This window comes from Triturus cristatus, chromosome 6 (assembly GCF_964204655.1).
Source record: "Triturus cristatus chromosome 6, aTriCri1.1, whole genome shotgun sequence".
NCBI classification, from domain to species: Eukaryota; Metazoa; Chordata; class Amphibia; order Caudata; family Salamandridae; genus Triturus; species Triturus cristatus.
In genome coordinates this window covers 10,270,021-10,291,453 of record NC_140589.1, presented here as the reverse complement: position 1 = coordinate 10,291,453, position 21,433 = coordinate 10,270,021, and the positions used below count along the sequence as shown (strand labels likewise).

The following is a 21,433-nucleotide window of genomic DNA, read 5'->3' as shown; positions in this document are numbered from 1 at the left end:
GGATAGAGGAAAGTGAGGAAAGAGGAAAGTGAGGATAGAGGAAAGTGAGGAAAGAGGAAAGTGAGGATATAGGAAAGTGAGGATAGAGGAAACTGAGGATAGAGGGAAGTGAGGAAAGAGGAAAGTGAGGATATAGGAAAGTGAGGATAGAGGAAAGTGAGGATACAGGAAAGTGAGGATATAGGAAAGTGAGGAAAGAGGAAAGTGAGGATAGAGGAAAGTGAGGATAGAGGAAACTGAGGATAGAGGGAAGTGAGGAAAGAGGAAAGTGGGGATATAGGAAAGTGAGGATAGAGGAAAGTGAGGATACAGGAAAGTGAGGATATAGGAAAGTGAGGAAAGAGGAAAGTGAGGATAGAGGAAAGTGAGGATACAGGAAAGTGAGGATACAGGAAAGTGAGGATACAGGAAAGTGAGGAAAGAGGAAAGTGAGGAAAGAGGAAAGTGAGGATAGAGGAAAGTGAGGATATAGAAAAGTGAGGATATAGGAAAGTGAGGATAGAGGAAACTGAGGATAGAGGGAAGTGAGGAAAGAGGAGAGTGAGGATATAGGAAAGTGTGGATAGAGGAAAGTGAGGATACAGGAAAGTGAGGATATAGGAGAGTGAGGAAAGAGGAAAGTGAGGATATAGGAAACTGAGGATAGAGGAAACTGAGGATAGAGGAAAGTGAGGATAGAGGAAAGTGAGGAAAGAGGAAAGTGAGGATAGAGGAAAGTGAGGAAAGAGGAAAGTGAGGATAGAGGAAAGTGAGGATAGAGGAAACTGAGGATAGAGGGAAGTGAGGAAAGAGGAAAGTGAGGAAAGAGGAAAGTGAGGATAGAGGAAAATGAAGAAAGAGGAAAGTGAGGATATAGGAAAGTGAGGAAAGAGGAAAGTGAGGATCGAGGAAAGTGAGGAAAGAGGAAAGTGAGGATAGAGGAAAGTGAGGAAAGAGGAAAGTGAGGATAGAGGAAATTGAGGATAGAGGAAACTGAGGATAGAGGGAAGTGAGGAAAGAGGAAAGTGAGGATATAGGAAAGTGAGGAAAGTGAGGAAAGAGGAAAGTGAGGATATAGGAAAGTGAGGATAGAGGAAACTGAGGATAGAGGGAAGTGAGGAAAGAGGAAAGTGAGGATATAGGAAAGTGAGGATATAGGAAAGTGAGGAAAGAGGAAACTGAGGATAGAGGAAAGTGAGGATAGAGGAAACTGAGGATAGAGGGAAGTGAGGAAAGAGGAAAGTGGGGATATAGGAAAGTGAGGATAGAGGAAAGTGAGGATACAGGAAAGTGAGGATATAGGAAAGTGAGGAAAGAGGAAAGTGAGGATAGAGGAAAGTGAGGATACAGGAAAGTGATGATACAGGAAAGTGAGGATACAGGAAAGTGAGGAAAGAGGAAAGTGAGTAAAGAGGAAAGTGAGGATAGAGGAAAGTGAGGATATAGGAAAGTGAGGATATAGGAAAGTGAGGATAGAGGAAACTGAGGATAGAGGGAAGTGAGGAAAGAGGAAAGTGAGGATATAGGAAAGTGAGGATAGAGGAAAGTGAGGATAGAGGAAAGTGAGGATATAGGAAAGTGAGGAAAGAGGAAACTGAGGATAGAGGGAAGTGAGGAAATAGGAGAGTGAGGATATAGGAAAGTGTGGATAGAGGAAAGTGAGGATACAGGAAAGTGAGGATATAGGAAAGTGAGGAAAGAGGAAAGTGAGGATATAGGAAACTGAGGATAGAGGAAACTGAGGATAGAGGAAAGTGAGGATAGAGGAAAGTGAGGATAGAGGGAAGTGAGGAAAGAGGAAAGTGAGGATATAGGAAAGTGAGGATAGAGGAAAGTGAGGATAGAGGAAAGTGAGGATAGAGGGAAGTGAGGAAAGAGGAAAGTGAGGACAGAGGAAAGTGAGGATAGAGGAAAGTGAGGATAGAGGAAAGTGAGGATACAGGAAAGTGAGGAAAGAGGAAAGTGAGGATATAGGAAAGTGAGGATAGAGGGAAGTGAGGATAGAGGAAACTGAGGATAGAGGAAAGTGAGGATACAGGAAACTGAGGATACAGGAAACTGAGGATAGAGGAAAGTGAGAAACTGAGGATAGAGGAAAGTGAAGATACAGGAAAGTGAGGATACAGGAAAGTGAGGATACAGGAAACTGAGGATACAGGAAACTGAGGATAGAGGAAAGTGAGAAACTGAGGATAGAGGAAACTGAGGATAAGTAGTGGGAGCAGGTTGGGAGCAGAGTGTGGACAGAGGTTGCAGAAAGGAGCGAGGAGGAGAGGGTGAATGACAGGGGGAGGGAGAGGAACTATCGAAAGTGTGTTGGTATGTGCGGGGGGGTATGTGAGGGAAATATCTGTTGTAGCCGCATTGGGCACCACTTGCATCACAGAGGAAGTGGAAGACACAAACCGGGCTTTTTGTGGATGCGTTATAATTTTAGATTTTCATTAATATAGCAATCATTGCTACCAGTAGCCTGATCCCGAACTGATGCTACCCCGCCCTCGTTTGTGCGCAGATGTACGTGTGTGGACAAGAAGGCTGTTGGTTGGTGTAGACTACACACAGAATCATAGCTGGTGTTTTGGGCGACTACCGAAGAGGCCTTCCAGCTGCAATGAACAGAGGATGTAGCAGCATACTGCAGACGGCCATCTAACGCCAATTATTCACAGGGACTCCAGGTGTTTCAGTCCTGGGTAGCACCGAGGAGCAGTGTTGAGGTAGCAGCACACGAAGGCTATCTTGCGATCCTGCCTGTATTTGACATGCCTGCAGGACAGAGAAACTAGCGGTGCAGAGAGAAGTGTATGCAACTAAATTGAGGTCTGACTTGTCAGGGTTTGAGGGAGCTGTAATGTGGCTCAATGTGCATTATTCAAGCCTGGTATATTAGCACCTTTATGCGCTGTTCATGATAGCAAGACACTTGCACAGGGAACAGCAAGCGCCACGCGCACATACGCTTGGTTTGTACAGCTTGTATAACAAGCATTGGCCACGAAAGTCATCGCGATCACGATCGCTGTGAAAGCGAAAGTGATCGCGATGACGCGCTAAAACACGCAAGGGATGCGCGCGCAAGCACGCGTGCTTCTTGCGCATTCTAGCAAGCTGGCTAAAAAGCTGGGGGGAAAAATGCAACCGCCGGCCACAGCTTGCGTCCCCGCGCACATGCACTGCAAGCTGTAGCCGGCGGTAGCATTTTTTGAAGCCCTCACTTACTAAAGTGTCTCCGAGCAGCGCATGCGTGCTGACTCAGAGAGACTTAAAAATGAAGTAATTCCTTTGACAATACAAGGTATTCCTGAGGACATAACTAACCATTGGTATAGAGGAAAGATGAGGAGGACTCGGGAGTAGAAATCTCTAGGAAGTATGGATGGCGTGTGGTCCACAACGTGTAGGTCGTCCGTGTGCTCACAGTCCAGTGGGAATTCTTACTCGGTATCGGGGAGCTGGTAGGTTGCACCCCTGGGCGTCTCAGAGCAAACTTCGGGACACCCGGGTATGCGCAGGGACCGGGCACACTGATGTCCATGCAGAGGCACTGCCATAACGTCAGTGAGTTTTGGACAAAACAAGTAAAAGAAATGTGGGGGGAAAAGGTCCTTCTGCCAAAATCCAGACCCTTTCATTCTACAATTGGATATTACACGGGGGAGGACAGGACAGCCAATATCAGTCGACGACTTGTGTGGGGAAATGGACGACTCCATATTTCTTGGCTGCCCGATTTTGGATGATCCAGACCCCAAGCGATAAGCTGATGGTGTATAAAAGACGCGGCCGCGGTGCACCGTGGACAGGCTGGCAGCCATCGCACATGATAACATGAGTGGTCGTGAACGGATACAGATTCGTTTTCTCGCCTGTGTGAGTGACCCCGTACCAGGACAAGTAACAAGAACGTACAGGAAAAATTTGTTCAACACACCTTGGTGGTGTGCCGCGTGCCCTGGCATAACTCAACCCAGGCAGTCGAGGTAATTACATCACGACCCTCAGAAGTGACAGGGGAGCACCCACTAGTGAACAGTAGAGGGGGCGGGGTCTGAGGGGGGCTCTTTTAAGATGATGGTAGGAAATCTATCCAGTTTCCTTCCCTTGTTCTATAACCCCAATGACTGGCATTAAAAATGCCTGTTATAGATGGTTGAGCAATATGTCCTACCCATGAAATAAATATATAATACGTGTCGTTGCAGACTTGGTTAATCAATAAATAATAAATAAAGCTGGTAAACTGTGTAAAGCTAAAGGTTTAAAAAAGTAATTAAGGAATCAGCCCCATCGCTGCTCGCGTGATTCACAACAGCCCATTAATAAATAAATGATGTGTACCCTCTCTTAGAAATCAATAGAGTCCCACGCATCATTTGGAAAACAAGTAACCAATACCCAGGCCTTGAAAGTGTGCAAACACCAATATAACACGTACTAGCTACTTCCTTCACCATTTGGAAAGTGCTTCAGTTTTCACAAGGAGTATAGAAAGTGCCTTTTAAATACCAACACCATATAATACAAATCTATTGGAAAAGATGACCCCTGTTGTCCACTGGAAAACCGAGTGTCCAGTAGACGCCTAATGGAAAACAAGGTACAGGAGTTATTTCCACAGTTATGTAAAAACAGAAATAAACAGCTACCTACAAGATGCAAACTGCTTTACAACTCTCAAACAAGCGTGGCAGCGAAGGAATGTCAGGAATGCAGCTGGCATCAGGCCGCGCTGCTGCTCGCTCCCGAGCACCCTAGGCCAGGGAAAAAAGAAGGCGGGATATGCACCCACCTTGGACCAATAGCGTTCTGTCTTTTTTAGAAAGACGCATGCACAGGTCAATTGCGGGTTAATAAAAAAAAATCACACGCACGAGCGTGTGTTCAGAGTTCAAAAGCCCTTACTAAATGCCCCACAGAGCAGCCCATGCGCGCTGGCTCAGGTGAGACCTAATCATGTAACAGTCCGTGACATCAGCCACATCATAGTTCTTCCTCTTCTTCACTGTAGGAAGTTAAGCACACGGGACCTCAATCCGCCTTTGAATCAGGACCTAAAAGAATGTAAAAATCATTAGACACCTCCAACTGAACATGTTATTTCCTATTTATAGACATTCAAAAGTCACAACTTTATCATCCTTCAGTAAATCACATGAATTGACATTAACATCCGTTAACTCTAGTCTATAAAACATTTGGGACAAATCCCTGCCTAGTCAGTACAAGAGCACATCACAATAAATAGAACTTGCAACGCCAAGTAATAACATCTAAACAACCAAAAAAGAATTACAGTTCTGTCTCTGAGTAAAGTCAACAGGACTTTCCTGTTAAACTCCGTATCCACCTCACTGTCTCAAGTTAGTAATATAGACATCCCTGTAACTCTTCCTGGGCGGGATAGCAGAGACAGCATGCTAAGGAGGGTGGGGGGGGATAATCCTCACCTGTTTTTAATAAAATTTGAAATTTTCCTTGATGTGACCTAGGAATTTTTTCATCGTATGTCAGGTGAGGATTATGCATGTTTAACCCTTTCGATGCGTGTGACGGAGCGGTTCAGTCATGCGCGTCGGTCGCGCTGTGCGGATGACAGAGCCGCTCCGTCACGGACCCACCCGCGCACGATCCCTTCAGCACAGCGCGGTAATCCACGCCGCGCTGAAGGGGTTAAAGTTTACTTACCCCCAGTGTGGCAGCGTCATAGATAGGTTTAAAATAAAACACTTTGAAGATGGAGTCCGAGGACCAATCCATCGCATTCATGATTCTTCACGTCCACTACCTACCTGAACAGCCTTGGAACCCATGCCGCCCCTAATCGAGTGAGCCCCAAAAGCAGGCATCGATGCCGGCCTTCGCCATGACCCATCTCAACCACCTGGCAATGGTCGGAGAGGACACCACTTTGAATAGTTTCTTGATGGCAATCAACAGTTGCCGTGTGTCAGGCTCTTCCCTCCAGAATCCTCGGGATTGTGCTGAAGCTCAAAGGGGTTCCACCTCTCGACGGCCCCAAGTCTGGAATGTGCACACACACAGACTATTGAGGTAGTCAAGTGAGGGAAGGAAAGGGAAGGAACAGCAGGGAGGGAGATCTGGACAAGGGAAACAATGAAACAAAAGATAAATACAAGGTTAGATTCCTGCGACACCTCTCCCCCTGTTGTAGTACGTGCACCTAAACTCACATATATCCTACCTGTAAAGGAATAAAAGGTTAGCGTTGGATGCCAGAAGAGAGTAGGGTGAAGGCAAGAAGTCCACATGGGCTAGTAAACAAAGGGAGACACTATGAGGATTACACTTAACATGAACAACATGCAGTTAATTTGATATACTGTTCTTGCTCTCTCTCGCTGACCTACCTAAGCCCTTCTGTGGTAGCTCCCGTACTTGTGTGCCAAGACAGTAGATACACCCTCGCTTCTGACTCTCTCCTGGGATAGGAAGCAAAGAACAACCAGTAGCAATTACAGGCACAAAGCAGGCGCGGTTAATGTCAGTCTTCACATTGCCCCAAAACAAATGTAGAAAAAACTGCCAGCGTTGTTCTCACTAGTCTTATTCAATCATAAGTTCCAACGTCAGTGGGACCAACGCTTGCTTCGGTTGTCCTTATGGCACTGTAAGACTTTTACGGTGGATTGCTCACCTTATATCGTCTTAGGTGTTACAAACAAGGAGAAGGGGAGAGGGAAATGTCGATCTCTCCGGAGTTATTTAGGCTGCTTCAAGTACAGCCACTGATTTAAATCGGAAAACACCTTCCCCGCAAAGAGGTGGCGGACCGCCAGCCTCGACCAACGGGAGAGATCGAGCTCGCTTCGTAAGCAGTGACCAGCAGTAAGCGAGTATAACAACAGCAGGCTCAGCACAGGAAAGCCTCTCCCGCATGAGGCTGCACTGTGCAAGCCTCGACCAACGGGAGAAACGAGCCTGCTTCACCGGGCTGATAACAAGGAGTTAGAAACACTGCCCACAAGAGACTCTAGTTTACGGACTCAACCAACGGGGAAGCAAAATGGCCAAAGAACACCTCTGGCCCTGTCAAAATCCTTTCTAGGTACCCATCGACATAACTGTGGACCCCCCACTCTTACCGCCGTAAATAGTAGCCAGCAGACACTGAAGACGAAGACTGAAAATGCTGCTACAGAATAATCGGCAGCGTTTGAGGGCTCCGCTAGTCTTTTACGTGTTCCGTGCGTACTGTTCGGAGCACGTACAACGTGCTTCTCAGGGCATGCCGGGACTTGTAGTTCATTCCAGCGTATATCGCGCGTGTGACAGTCAGCTCTTACCAGACCTTACAGATCCTGACACCGTGGCCCTGGAGGTTAAACCTCCATTGTGATGTCCTCATAAACCTTCTGCCACCTGACCACACATAACTTGGGGGCCTCTGGAAAAGCTGGATAAGATACCAACCTGGTACTCTCTTTGTCCTCCTGGACATGGTGAAGCTGACCCCCTCAGGGGTAAAGATTCTCGCTGACAGATCTAAGGCTCATCCGTCCGAAGACTTCTTACAAGATATAAGACAGAGTAACATAGCCAGCTTTGCTAAGATCTCCTTACTAGAAAGGTATTGGTGGTCTTGCCAGGAGTATAACAGGCGCAAATCAAATTGACATCCCAGAGGCCTGAATATAGAGTTATGAGATATCCTGATCTGGAGAAGCTTTCTTACCCAAGGATGTTCACCCACTTGAATACTGTTCACCGGCACATGGCCCGCTGAAATCGCTGATGTGAATGAGTTACTAATGCAATATGCCAGTCTTTCTTGGAAGAGCTCTGCAAGGAAATTCAAGAGGTCAGTAACACTGGTGCACAAGGGATCCAGGTGTCTCTCCACACACCAATGAACCATCTCCTCCATGCCGAGCTATACTTTTTGGTAGTTGCTGGAGCCCACGCCTGCTGGAGGAGGAATTCAACTCCTTGCGAAAGCCTGTCGTCTTTCCAAGTTCGCCTGAAATTCTCCATGCTATGAGAGGAAGATGGCCTTGAAGAACCAGAGGATGTGGATAGCCCAGGGGATCCGTCATAATCTCGGGAAACAATGGAAAAAGCACGGGAGCAGCCCATGCCAGCTGCAGAAGAGAAGGGAACCATGCCTAAGCTCTCTATACTAGTGTGATCAGTACCAGAGACGCCATCTGACGCCCGACTTGAGCCGCCACTCTCTGAATTAGAAGAAAGGGTGGGAAGGCGCAAGCATGATCCATCGACTAGTCCTGGATGAAGGCATCCACCGCCCCAGCTCCCGGATCTGGTCTCCAGCTGACATAACTGGGGAGCTGTGTGTTTCATCTAGAAGCAAACAAGTCCACCTGGCTTGGGACCCATCGTGCCATCAGAGCCTCAAAGACCCTTGGGTCAAGCCTCCAATCGCTGTCATCCTTGAAGTACCTGGAGTCTCCATCCACCACCAAGTTCAGAGATCCTGGAAGGTACTCACGGAAATCTGCAGTTGGAGGCAGTAGTGCCAGATGTCCTTGGCCAGATCCTCCAGAGCTTGTGAGCGGGTTTCGCCCAGCCGGTTGAGATACTGGACTGCTGTTGTGTTGTCTATTCTCAGGAGTACACAGCAGAATACATTGTCCCTCGAGAGGGACTACACAACAATCCTAGTAATTCTTGGCAATTGATATGAAGGCTCAATTCCTCATCTGTCCAGCTGCCTCCCATGGAGATCGTGCCACATCTGGCACTCAAGCCAAGGGGACTGGTATTCGATTCTATCACTAGATTCAGGCAGGAAACGAAAACCACCCGTCCGTTCCATGCCTCAATGTGGTCTATCCATCACTGAAGCTCCATCTCGGACCCTGGTGTCAGTGACACCAATTCCGAATACGTACAACCCCTCCGAAGATGGGCCGCCTTTAGTCGTTGAAGGGGCCTGTAATGGAAAGGCCCTGGAAAAATGGCTTGTATCGAAAAAGATAACCCAATGATCATGGCAATTGCCACAGGGAGATCCTATCCCTCCTGAGAACTTTCCTCAGCTCCTTCTTGATCTTTTGGTCTAGTAAGCTCAGAGTTGCCACTTTGAAGTCTATGTGAAAGCCCAGGAATGTCATGCCCTGCTGGGGATCTGAATCAGACTTCTGTTGGTTGATTACAAAACCCAAGTTCTGGAGCAAGGTAATGGTGGTATCCATGTGAGACACCAGAAGATCGTGTCATTGATTCATCAGAAGGATATTGTCGAGGTAGATGATCAACCTGATGCCCAGAGTCCGGAGATCTTTCACCATAGGTTTGAAGAGCTTCTTAAAGCACCATGGTGCCAATGACAGACTGGACGGGACGAAACCCGAAGATTCACCCTTTCTATTTGAATTGGAGAAACCTGTAATGTGGAGGAAAAAAGTAGTACAGTTAGGTAGGCGTCCTTGAGGTCTAGACACCCTAACCAATTGTCTTGAAGTAGAAGGTCCCTGAGGAGATGGATCCGCTCCATCTTGAAATGGCGGTATACCAGCAATTTGTTGAAGGATCTGAGGTTGATCACAGGACAGAAGCCCTTGTCTTGTTTCCCTGCCAGAAACAGATTGCCTAGGAAGCATCTGGGGTGGAGAGTGGATGATCGTATCGCGTCCTTGGCCAGTAGTTCCTGTACCTCTTGATCTATCAGAAACAAGTCCTGTGCAGTAAAATACAGTGGGCGGGGCTCTACTGACTGGACAGGAGTTCCGTAAAACTTTATGTGGTACCCCTGCACAGTCTTTAAGCACCCGACGTGATGTCTGCCCACTTGTGCGTGCACAAACACAGTATCCCCCCCAGCTGGAGAGGCAAAGAGAGGATGGGGCTTACTGTTGTAACTGCCACTGTTGCAGCCCCTTCAAGGGCTTGGTTGCTCTTTCCTCGCCCATCGCTGCGGGTGGGGTAGAATGTTCCTTGACGCCCATAATGCCAACCTTTGTTTCTCCTGGCCTGGGCTCTGTTAGGGCCTTGAAAGGACTGGTGGCCAAGGGAGTGACCCTTGCCTCTTCCGGCCCCTTCAAAAGCCTTCCCCAGGAAGATCTCCTACATTGATGACTGGGCCTTGTCAAGGGCAGAAAAGGTTGGGACAAACATCCCCAACTCCTTGACGAAAAGCTCCCCGTACAGTTTGCCCTGCGCTCCAGGACCCGCCTTCGTCAATGAGAGCTCTCCCAGCTTGGGGTTCAGTAATCGCGGTTCCATCAATCGAGAGCATGAAAGAGTGCCACATATCGTACCCGTGCGTTATCAAAAAGACGGGCTTGGGCGATAGCCTACCGTGTGTAAAGTAATACCTGCAGAATGAGAGCGTTTTAACCAGTGTTACAAGCGCTTGTATACCCACACAAAACGCAGAGTCAATAAGCTCCTGTACTACTTTTAGTCAGGATAAGGAAAACAAGCATTGGCAAAGCCAATAGGTCTCACAATGGCTTTGTTTTTTTTATTTCCTAATAAGAGTTGGCTTTGTAAATGATATACAAAAGTTGGCGCTGCGCTCGGCTTGACCTAAAAATGTAGGTGCACTGCTGTGTGCGAAAGGTAAAAGGTAAAATTAAATAACTCTATTTGAAATAAATGTAGTAGTAGGCTAGGACACATCCCCACAGGTCTATAGTTGATTTTCTCGCTCTCATTTTCCAGCACATGAGTATGTTACAAATACTAAAATTGTCCTTGTCAGAACTACCACTAGAACCCGGGCAGCTAAGGGAGCGCTGCCCTGCCTCAGTGTTCGACCGGGCTTCACCGAGCTACAAAGGTGCCACGTGCATAGCGGTGACAAAGCATCAAGGCACAGAACCGCGCTACTATCACTGAGTGACACCATAAATGAAATGTGCTTGTAATGAAAATGCCATTTAACCTTACTTATAGCACTGCTGCTGGCTTTCACACTGCTATATGCTCTATAAATATTCATGTTAACATCAGCCGAGCCAATATCGCGGCTTTCAGAATATCGACTGAATTTATGCGCTCGCTTTGACTTGTATTAACAATCCAGCAACAGCGGACCAGTGCAGTATTACACTCGCATTGCTCGAGGTATACAATGAAACAAAAAGCCATTCCTTGCAGTTTCTTTCTTAAATAAACAAGGATCATTTCTGGAAAGTTCCAGGATAGAATTTTAAATGGTAGCCTTATCGGTGCGGCTGGAGACTACACCATTCATATTTCATGAACTCCACTTTGGGTGAGTCAAGACTTCGAAGAAAAAAATAAAATACTAATGCCAACATGCTTTTCAGGGACTGCAAAAGCAAGTCTCTCGCGGAGGCAGATCTTTAGTGATGAAGAGAGAGGGAAACTCAGCAAAATAACCTCCCACTCTATTAGAGCGCAGTTAAACGCAATTTCACGTCTGTACCCACCTGTTTGTTTTTTTTTTGTTTTTTTTTTTACGTTTCTCATACATTTTTGTCTTTGGTAGGAAGCGTCAAATAAAAATTCCACTACTGTGAGAAGTTGATTTATGCTGTCCACTAGTTCTAGTGGGCACCTTGTATCAGTCCAAACAACCCCTTATGGTGATAGGTTAAAGACAACCTTTATTGAAAGCTATCCTAGTGGTAGCTATGGAGAGCAGCCTTCAGGCTAAGTATTGAAGAAATGTAAAGCAGCTTGTTTTACCAGTCTATAATCTCTTGAATGATCAAATGAAAAGACAACCATGTGAGAAGTTGGCCTGATATATGATGTCACTAGTTCTAGTGTACACCTTGTATCAGTCCAAGCAACCCTTATGGTGATTGGTTGTAAAGTCAACCTTATAGACCAGCTATCTTAGTGGTAGCATGGACAAGAGCAGTCTTAGGCTAAACTCTGTATGGCATGTGAAGCCAGCTGTGATACCATATATAATCCCTTGAATACCAAATGAAAGGACACCACAAACAGATATATATAAAATTAGAATGTATTTATTCCAACATATACCCTCAGCACTCTTTATGAGTTCAGAGGTCTAAGCACAACAATCTCTTAAGTAGCATACGTTAAGTTACACAGGAAAAATACAGTTAGGCCCAGGGGCCACGCAAACCATATACTAAGAAAGTGGTATGAGTACCACGTCACAAACAGGGAGTAGGCCTAGGGCCTAGGGAATCGCTGGGGCTACACTACCCTATCAATAGTTAGGAAGTGGGAGGCCCACGGGAGGCGTGTGCGGTGTGGAAACACACACGCGGGTTACATTAAAGTCAATGGGAATGTAGCAATTAGAAATAGGAAGAATAAGGACACTTCCGAAGTAACTAGGAGGAAGCAACTAAAGACTTAGACACTTGGATAGTCAATATCCACTGGAGCACCGGAGTACTCGCGTTACCTCACCCACAGGAGACGGGTGCATAGGTGTGAAGATGTGTCGGGTGTCGTCGCTGGATCCTATGGATGCCTGAAGAACAGATGCTGGCAGGCGGCCAGGAGGAAGCTGTCCGGTGGATCCAAGGATGGATCTTGAAGGAAGAACACCTGCAAGCAGAGGGGACAAAGTCTGGGTCACTAGCCAGTGACCGTGTGGAACCAGGAAGGAACCAGGTGATGTCTTGCAGAACACAGGTGATGTCTTGAAGCTTGTCTCTGCAGCTGCGTGGACCAGGAGGCGTCGAGGATGACCAGAACCAGGGTACGAGCTGTCCCACAAAGGATCTTGCTGCTGGCGGAGCCGACGTCCCGATTGGAGTTAACAAGCCTTGGCAAAGGCAACCCACACGGAAATGGAAATTCACTTCAGGTGCAGACCAGGAAGGTCTGAGGTGCTTCTCTTTCACAGGGAAGCAAGGGCCAGTCTGGAGGAGCCAAACCAGTGGTGGAAAGTCAAGGATTCGTTGTCACTGAGGCTACTAGCCAACGGGCAAGCAACCGGACAGACACGTCGAGCAGGAAAATGCAGAAGGGCCCCACGCAAACCTCGTAGAGTGTGGAGGGCTGATCTTCGGTGCAGATGGTGCTCGGGGCTGGGGCTTCTCAATCCCCAGAGCACAACTTCGAGGATGCCTTAGAAGCTGCGCTGGAAGATACTCGCCAATTTTCAAAGGTAGCCGGTCCCACGTCTCTCGTCGCCTCCACGGATCTCAGCTTTGCTGTGGATGTGGATCAGGGTCGGAGAAGTCTGGAGGTCAAGGCGCTGTCGGGCTCTGCAGTCGGTTCCTCATAGAACTTTGGGCAAAGCAAACGGCAGGTCGCTTGTTGGTGCCTGTTTGCACAGGGTGGCCGCTCCTTGGCCACAAGGGAGATTCTTCAGTCTTCTTGTTGTCGAATGTCGAAGGTCCAGAGTTTTGTGTCTAGTTTCAGTTCAGGATAATCCAAAGTCCTAGGGACTCAGCTCCCACTCTTATACTAATCTGGGGGGCTGGGTTACCTGCTAGGTCACGCCTTATGGGTGGGACCTGGGAGGGGGGTGGTTACACCCCCTTCCCTTTGTCCAGTTTCGCGCCAGGACTGGGGCTGGAGTGCCCCGGCACCGGTTTGAACCGGACTATGCATGGGACACCTTGTGTGCCCCAGGCAGTGTCTCGTTTCTTTCATCCCTCCCTGCCCCAATACACTAAGCCCTGTCTAGGGTGGTGCTAGCACCTCCCAAGGCAGGAAACCTATTGTCCAGGCCTCCCTCGCTGGAAGGACTCCCAGCAGCAGGAGGTCAGACTTGTGTCCTTGGCAGCAGCATCCATTTTGTGATGCTGGGGCTCTGGTTAACTTTAACCGGGTAGTAGGTTTTTAACATGTCTTCTCCCTCTAGCAGGGGGGAATACTATCCTCATCACCAGCAATGGTGTGGGGGTAGTATTCCAAAGTGTTAGACACCTTACACGACATGTTTTGATAAAGCCAAACCATAGTTACCATAACCGCAAGGATTATAAGGCACTTTAAGAGTATATGGTAGGCGATATCATAGAACAGCTATAAGGACATGGTTCCGAAAGCTGCAGACAGGCTCAGCTCATGCTAGAGCACCATCTCACATGTTACCAAGCACTCTGCCTTCAGGATTGTTAAGGCCTGCCATAGGAGTGACTGAAAGGTTACCCATGTGTCTATATATAAGGTAGGTATAGGAATACTATACCTAAGCAAGGGGTGATTACACAACCTTGCCCCAGCTGAGTGATCAGCCAGTTGTGTCATAATGGGAGGCCAGCCAGGGGTGGCATAATACATGCTGCAGCCCCTGGTAGGCTTAGGGTACATCCATGGTGGAGGAGTGTGGCTCAATGGTTAGAGCGGCAGACCCTGAAGCAGAGTTCTGGCCAGGGACCAGGGTTCGATTCCCGCCTCGGCGGGGCTCGGGCTCAATTTCCTCGGACCTGTCTATTCTTGCCTCGGTGCCTATTCTAATCACGGGCCCCACGCTGCAACTCTGGGCAATAGCTTGCTTAGCCTCCACACCGGCCCCAACAGCGCTAAGGATGCCTGGCTTCACCCTGGGGGTGCCCAGGAGTGGACACTTCACAGGGAAAGCCAGGAGGGGTTCCACAGCGGTATGAGTATCAGCGCCAGGAAACCGCAAAGGCGTCACCGCAAGGTGGCCGTCTGGTGACAGTGCGCTCTATAAGTACCTTGACATTTACATTTACATAACAATATTAGCACAAATACACGTTTGGGCCCTAGGGGCGTACCAAACCACAGAGCAAAAAAATGGTATAAGAACCACGACTGAACTAGACACAAGGCCTAGAGCCTGTAGAATCGCTGGGACCCCAAGGAACCACCCAAAGTAGTCACACAAGGGACCCACGGGGGCCGTGTGCAGTGTGTAAACACAACCGCGGGTTCCCGTTATCTTCTATGGGCAATGTCGAGGTTGGAAAATTAAAGATTAGGGACACTTAAAATCGAGTCAGGACCAAACCCTTTTGGACTTAGGAAGTTCTAGGGCTAGCACCCATGGGAGCACCGGAGCACTCGTGTTACCTCACCCGGGGAAGCCGGGTGCATAGGTGTCTTTTGGTGTCGGATCGCGTCGTCGATTACAATGGAAGCTGGCGAAGAACTGCTTCTGCCGTGAAGAGGAGAAGTGTCTGAAGAGATCCAAGCCTGGATCTGGGATGGAAGAAACCTGAAAGCAGACAGGACAGAGTATGGGTCACTTGCCAGTGACCGAGGGCAGGATGGACCAATGCCCACAGATTTAGGGTGCTTCAGGTGAGTTGACGTGTGTCTTGACTCTTCAGCCACGAGGTCCAGGAGGCGTCGACGAAGTCCATGAGCCGGATTCGAGCTATCCCACGAAGTCTGTCGAGTGCTGAGGTGCCGGCGACCAGAATGGACCCGACAAGCCTTGGCAACGGCAAGTCTCGTAAAATGAGAAGAAGGACGTCGGTGCAGACCAGCAAGGTCTGAGGGACTCACCCAGCGAGGGTAAGTTGGGGCACGTCTGGAGCAACCAGGAAAGCCCAAGCAGAAGAGGAGTTGCCTTCGTGGGGACCCACTAGCCAACGGGCTAGCGATCGTGAAGGAGCCTCAGGTGGTCGCACTGGAACCTGGCCCACAGGTCACTCGTGGAGTGGAGGCCAGAGATCTTCGATGCAGTCAGTGCTCAAGGCTGGGGCTACTCGGAGCCCAAAGCAGAACTTCAGGAATACACAAGAAGTCGATGTAACAGCAATAGTACGCGGTGCCCAGGGGTCACGGTTCCTCATCACCCACGATAGCCATGGGCGTCAGCTTTGCTGTGGACTCAGGGTAGCCTTGGGGAAGTCAGGAAATCCACCTCTGGTGATGCAGAGACTTCAGCGTCCAACGGGAGCTTCGCAATTGCAGACCGGACAGTTGCTTCTTTGGTGCCTGCCAAGCAGGGGAGTCACTCCTTGACCCCAAGGGAGATTGCTTCAGTCTTCTAGTCAGGATAGAACGTCGAAGGTCCAGGATATATGTTGCAGAGTTTCGTCCAGGGTAATCTAAAGTCGCAAGGACAGGGTTCCCATACTTATACTAAGTTTGGGGGTTGGACATACTCTAGGGACCCATCTCTGGGAGGGTTTGGAAAGAGGGGTGGTTACACTAATTTCCTTTGTCCAGTTTTGCGCCAGAGCAGGGGCAGGTAGCCCATGCAACCGGTTTGAACTGGACTATGCACAGGGACACCAAGCGTGCCCCCAGTGCAGGACTTCAAAGCACCAGAGAGTGCTCCCGCCCAGCCCCAATACACATCTGCCTGTCTGGGGAGGTGGTTACACCTCCCTGGGACAGGAAACCTATTGTCCCTGCCTCCCCTGCTGGAGTTTCGGTCAGCAGCAGGAGGCCAGACCCATGTCTGTGGTAGAGGCATCCATTTTGTGGTGCCAGGGCTGTAGAAAGTCCTACCGGGTTAGACCAGTGTGAACATGTCTCTCCCTCTAGAAGGGTGGAATGCTGTCCACGCTGCCAGAACTGGCAGGGGGTAGTATTCCAAAGCGTTTGACACCAAATACGACATGTTTCCGTGCAGCCATCCCAAAGTTTGCATTTACCGCGAGGTTATAATGCACTTAAGAGTATATGGTCAGGCTGCACCACAAACAGCATCAGAGGAGGTACTCCGAACACTGCAGAGGGGCTCTGCTCATGCAGGGGCACCCTCTCACATGAAAACCAAGCACTCTGCCTTCAGGATTGTTAAGGCCTGCCATAGGAGTGACTTATATGTGTGTGCAACGGTAGTGATATAGGTAGCCTATACTACAGTAAGGGGTGCAATCACACCCTTACCCAGGCTGCAGTAGCAGACCTGCGGTGCCATTTTGGAGTGCTTCCCAGGGGTGGCATAATACATGCTTCAGCCCCTGGTAGGCCTCTGAGGTACCTATGCCCTAGGTACATAGTATACCATATACTAGGGTCTTATAAGGCATTCCAGACTCCAATTAGATATGTACCTAATGTACATGGAAACCATTTTAGAGAGGAAGCAGCTAGGCTGGGGTCCTGTTTAGCAGGGCCATAGCCAGACTAAGGTCGGAAAACAGTGAAACACCAGAAAAAAGTGGGGGTACCCAGGTGAAGCAGATCCTACTCTCCTACAACTACCTTTTTTTGATCAAGAGATAAAAAAATGTTGCTTTCCGTTCACAATGACACTATTTGGCGTTGCTGTTTAAAAATGTGCATGTCATCAATTACTTGGGCACCGAACATTGGTTGTGTAGTTTGACGAATATAAATCAGAACAGAAAGTTTCTTGTGCACACTTAAACCACAAATATGTGCCTGCTCTAACCTCGTGAGGCACGGAAAAAAAGATTTTAACATTTTGCAGAAAAGCAATGAAACCATAGCTCCACACACCCGTTCTTTAATAGCAACAACGACTAAAACTAAACGCAGCTGTTAATGGTTCAAACATTTAGCACAGGCGCCTTGACGACGCTGTCCTGATTGGAAACCAGGTCTTCCAGAAAGTTGTTTAATTGATAATGCGAGTGTACACAGTAACCTGACCCACGAGGAATGCAGCTGCCATCCTGCGCGCCGCTGCTCGCTCCCAAGAGCAAGCCGCCGTGGGAGTCAACATTACAAAATAGGTAGGACAAGCGCCCGCCTTTAGCCATTCGTGTGCTTTCATTCTTGTAAGACAAGCAAAAGCCAATCCTATACATGGGGGAGGTCAGACCCACACGGAGTAGTTTAGAGTAGTTACAAGAAGCCTTGCAGGCAGCGCATGCGCGCTGGTTCAGGCTCGACCTAAAAAGTGACTTAACTGACACGAACCAGTGAAGAAAGAGGAAGGGCTGATGTTATATGGACTGGACTGTTACATGATTGGCTTATGGTCGCCATGGTTACTCTTATGATTCATGGGAGTTGTAGTGTTCGTGTAGTGGTGCTTTTACCTTTGAACGTTGAACCTGCTGTGTTAATAAAGGTGAAGAAAGTGCTGCATATCCCCTTGCCTCCTGTCCTGACATAGAATTGTAGAGTGTTCAGCTTCGAGGTCAACCGCTCTAGTCTTTAGGCTACCTCTCTAGTGGTAAGATGGCCGCCTGCCGGTGCTCACAGATCAGTCCTTCTTCAGTGTCGGCTGCTTTCTTGCCTCTCTATAGTGGTAAGATGGCCGCCTGCTGATGCTCACTGATCAGTCCCTCTTCAGTGTCGGCTGCTCCTTCGCCTCTATATAGTGGTAAGATGGCCTCCTGCCGGTGCAAACGGATCAGTCCCTCTTCATTGTCGGCTGCTCCCTCGACTCTCTATTAGGGGTGGGCAGAAAACTCCGCTCCACCAGCGGAGCGGCTAAAGCCAGCCACCTCGCTCCCCGGGCCGGTCCCTGCTTCTGAAAGCAGCCAGGCCGGGGAGAGCCTCCCCAGGCCCCGGTAGGCCCCGTCTCCATCGCCCGGACCCTCGGCTGGCTTGCAGGAAGGGGAGCTCCCGCACCCTGGGACCCTGGGATGGAGCACGAGCCCCGGGCCCAGTCCCAGCATCCAAACCCTAGCCAGGCCGGGGAAAGCCTCCCCGGGCCCTGGTGGACCCCCATCCCCAGTGCCTGGATCCTCAGCTGGCTTGCAGGATGGGGGGCTCCCGCATCCTGGGACCCTGGGACGGAGCACGAGCCCTGGGCCTGGTCCCAGCCTCCGAACCCTAGCCAGGCCGGGGAAAGCCTCCCCAGGCCCCAGTGGACCCCCGTCCCCAGCGCCTGGACCCTCGGCTGGCTTGCAGGACGGGGGGCTTCCGCACCCTGGGACAGAGCACGAGCCCCGGGCCTAGCTTCTGAACCCTAGCCAGGCCAGGGAGAGCCTCCCTGGGACCCGGTGGACCCCCGTCCCCAGTGCCCGGGTCCTCGGCTGGAACCAAGGAGGGTTAAGCCCAGGCCATGTCCTCTCTCCGCCGGCCTGCCTGGGGAGCCCATTTTACTTGACTATTAAGCCCTCTGGTGAAGGACAAAAATTGGAGCTAGCCTGGCCGGCCATCTGGCCACCCAGCCCGCAGGGCCATCTGGTCAGCTGGCCCGCAGGGCCATCTGGTCACGAAGCCAGGTGAACAGATGGCCCGGGATGGCCCTTGCAGTCCGGCCGAGGGTAGACAGGCGCTCCAAGGCAGCCGCTCGGGAGGCTCCTTCCCCGGGGCTGCCACTGCTCGCCTCCCTGCTCGCCTTGCCCGGGAGCAGCGGGAAGGGGAGGCCCGGCCGGCCCAGGCCATCTGGTCACCCTGCCGACCCACAAGCGATGGTGGTCCCCGTCCCCGCACCCTAGTGGTGCAGGGACGGGAGGGGGAGGCCCTCCTGCAGGCCCGCGTTACCCCCTCCGCATCCATCCAGCCGGCCCGGCGGCAGAGGGACACACCCCTGGATGTGGTGGAGGAGGGCTTCTGCGGGCGCCCATGCACAGCGAGACAAAAGCTTGGCTCAGAGGGTGACTTTCAATAGATCGCAGCGAGGTAGCTACTCTGCTACTTACGAAACCCTGACCCAGAATAAGGTCGTCTACGAATGATTTAGCACCGGGTGCCCCACGAACATGCGGTGCACTAAGGGCGATGGAGGCGGCCCCCTTCCGTCCGCTCTCCGGTCCCCAAGCGAGCGGCTCTACGCACCGGCCCCCCGAGAGAGGCCGGCTATCCCAGGCCAAGTGAGGCTCCACGGCACTGCGGTATTGTTACGGTTTAGGGGGGATTCTGACTTAGAGGCGTTCAGCCCCATTGGCTCCTCAGCTAAACACATACACCAAATGTCTGAACCTGCGGTTCCTCTCGTACTGAGCAGGATTACTAACCTGTCTCACGACGGTCGAAACCCAGCTCACGTTCCCTATTAGTGGGTGAACAATCCAACGCTTGGTGAATTCTGCTTCACAATGATAGGAAGAGCCGACATCGAAGGATCAAAAAGCGACGTCGCTATGAACGCTTGGCCGCCACAATCCCTGTGGTAACTTTTCTGATACCTCCTGTTTGAAACCCAAAAAGTCAGAAGGATCGGAGGCCCCGTTTTCACGGTCTGTATTCATACTGAAAATCGAGATCAAGCGAGCTTTTACCCTTCTGCTCCACGGGAGGTTTCTGTCCTCCCTGAGCTCGCCTTAGGACACCTGTGTTATCGTTTGACAGGTGTACATCCCCAGTCAAACTCCCCACTTGCCACTGTCCCCAGAGCGGGTCGCGCCCAGCAGGCACCGGGCCCTTGGAGCCAGAAGCGAGAGCCCCATGTGGCTCACCCCCCTGCCTCACCGGGTATGTGAAAAAACAATAAGAGTAGTGATATTTCACCAGCGGCCCGAGGGCCTCCCACTTATCCTACACCTCTCATGTCTCTTCACAGTGCCAGACTAGAGTCAAGCTCAATGGTCCCTTGGCTGTGGTTTCGCTAGATAGTAGGTAGGGACAATGGGAATCTCGTTCATCTATTCATGCCCGTCACTAATTAGATGACGAGGCATTTGGCTATCTGTACCACCTCGCGGTGGCTCATTCTGGGTTACTATGCTGCCCATCAGCGTCAAATCGGTTTTGCTTCCAACAATACAACATTTGTTCGCTCCGGAGTACAGCCACACTTTAAGCTGTCCTCACTGGAACTGGGGTCACATATAGGCCAGAGACAGTACACCCTCCAGTACTATTCCAACAATATAAAATTGTCTACGAACAGTCCTGTTTAGCAGGACATCAATAATCAATGCAATATGTAGTGACTATGTGTATGTAGTTATTTGAGACCTATTTTTATTCAAGACGTTTCAATAGTCTTGATGTACACATTTGTATCTAAATTTTTATAATATAAGCACACAACTATAAAAATACACATCTATAAATTGCACATCTAGTTGGAAAATACATCTCTGTAAAAATTCACATCTATAAATTCTTGTGTCAACTATTAACTATTATGTGACTGTTGAACCACATGTAAATATTAGTGAATCAACATTTAGGATAATACGTTTTTTATAAGAGTGACATGTGTGCTGTACGATAGTGTACGTCTCAGTGTTTGGCTTGAAATTTAATTGTCCATGAATACTTGGCACATTTTGAGAGTGTCCATTAAAGTAGTCAGGCAAACATTCTTCTTGAATGGGAACGACATTTGCAGACCAAGATCAGCCAGAGCAACATCATTACATTGAGGACTAATACCCCGACATCCGACAATAAAGCCATGAAATTTTACAGTTTTACAGTTGGTAAGATCTTTGATTTGCTGTGATAGATCCTGATAGTATTTAACTTTACTCTCATACGCTAATTCAAGGGAGTTCTGTGAGTTTTCATACCGAATTGAAACATCAACCACAACAGCAGTACCATTTTTGGTGAACACTACATCTGGTTTTCTTAGTTCACCTTGACTATTTTAGACATGAGGTTCCCTGTATGTCATCCACCCACACCTTTTTGCTCTATCAATTAGCAATTCCAACACTTTGTTATGCCTTTTTAGGTCTCGCCTGACCCAGCGCATGCGCTGGTTTGTTGAGACTTGTTGAGAGGGCTCCAAAAAGTGCTCCCAGGCCAGCATAGAGCT

At 49.4% G+C, this 21,433-nt stretch overlaps 1 pseudogene; it reads right to left on the bottom strand.

The window, feature by feature from the left end:
* Positions 1–19,301: 19,301 nt before the first annotated feature.
* Positions 19,302–20,251, bottom strand: LOC146813636 (28S ribosomal RNA; annotated as a pseudogene; the record flags this gene model as incomplete).
* Between the last annotated feature and the right edge of the window lie 1,182 nt (positions 20,252–21,433).